At 41.7% G+C, this 797-nt stretch overlaps 2 protein-coding genes across 2 annotated transcripts in view; one reads left to right on the forward strand and one right to left on the reverse strand.

Annotated features, from left to right (window-relative positions):
- LOC102677055 (very-long-chain enoyl-CoA reductase) overlaps window positions 1-797 on the forward strand; it is a 118,750-nt gene that overhangs the window by 41,775 nt on the left and 76,178 nt on the right. The window lies entirely within an intron of this gene.
- LOC102676678 (facilitated trehalose transporter Tret1-2 homolog) overlaps window positions 1-797 on the reverse strand; it is a 35,741-nt gene that overhangs the window by 34,601 nt on the left and 343 nt on the right. Inside the window, exon 2 of the mRNA XM_006613927.2 lies at window positions 723-792. The gene's annotated coding sequence lies outside the window, so the exon portion shown is untranslated. The remainder of the gene's footprint in view (window positions 1-722; window positions 793-797) is intronic.

Genomic DNA, 797 nt, shown 5'->3' on the forward strand with positions numbered 1-797 from the left:
GTTGCTCGCGACTTTTTTTTCCCCACAATGACATCGTTTCGATCGTCGTTTTCCTTCCTCGAGTAACGAGGTTTCAACCAGACAGGCCCAGTTAGTCGGTAGCAAGTTTATATTGAATTTTTGAGAAGAGAAGATTGAACGTGTCGAGAATTATTTTTCTCGATTATAACGTCGTTATAATCGGTGGGATAACGGTGGTGGCGTTGCCTCTCCGTTCCGCGATAACGAGCGCGCGTACGTAATTATTCTCGCCGGCCTCTTAAATAATAAGATTGCGTATCGAAACGTCGCGGCTTTGGTTGGGACGCCGGGGTTGTTTGTGTACACTTGCGCCTGCTATTACTCTTAATCGAGCTAACCACGATGACAGCGTGATACGGAATACGTATCAAAGTCGTTATTCTTAAACTATGTCAATTATTTATGTAATAATCGCTGGATCTCGCTCTAAAAATATACAATATATATATGTACACATAAAGACAGGAGAATTATTGTACATCTCCCTGTATCTTTAACCTCTCGAGGAAGGATTTATCGCGGCCATTTCAGATATAATAATTTCGTTCTTCTAAGAATAAGAAAACAATAATTAGAAAGAACGATTATTCGCGGAAGGATCTTTTCTTTTTTCCAAATCGAATTTTATTCTTACTCGTATCCAACAATCCGTTGGATCCCATTATCGCGCAAAATTTCAAAAATCGTATTTTCCAACTTACTTGTCTGGGGATCTCTCCTCTCCGCTGTCACGAGCCACGTGGTGTGCCGACGCGGACACGTGCTTTCCTCCTGCT

The sequence above is a fragment of the Apis dorsata genome, unplaced genomic scaffold (assembly GCF_000469605.1).
Source record: "Apis dorsata unplaced genomic scaffold, Apis dorsata 1.3 scaffold_165, whole genome shotgun sequence".
Lineage (NCBI taxonomy): Eukaryota > Metazoa > Arthropoda > Insecta > Hymenoptera > Apidae > Apis > Apis dorsata.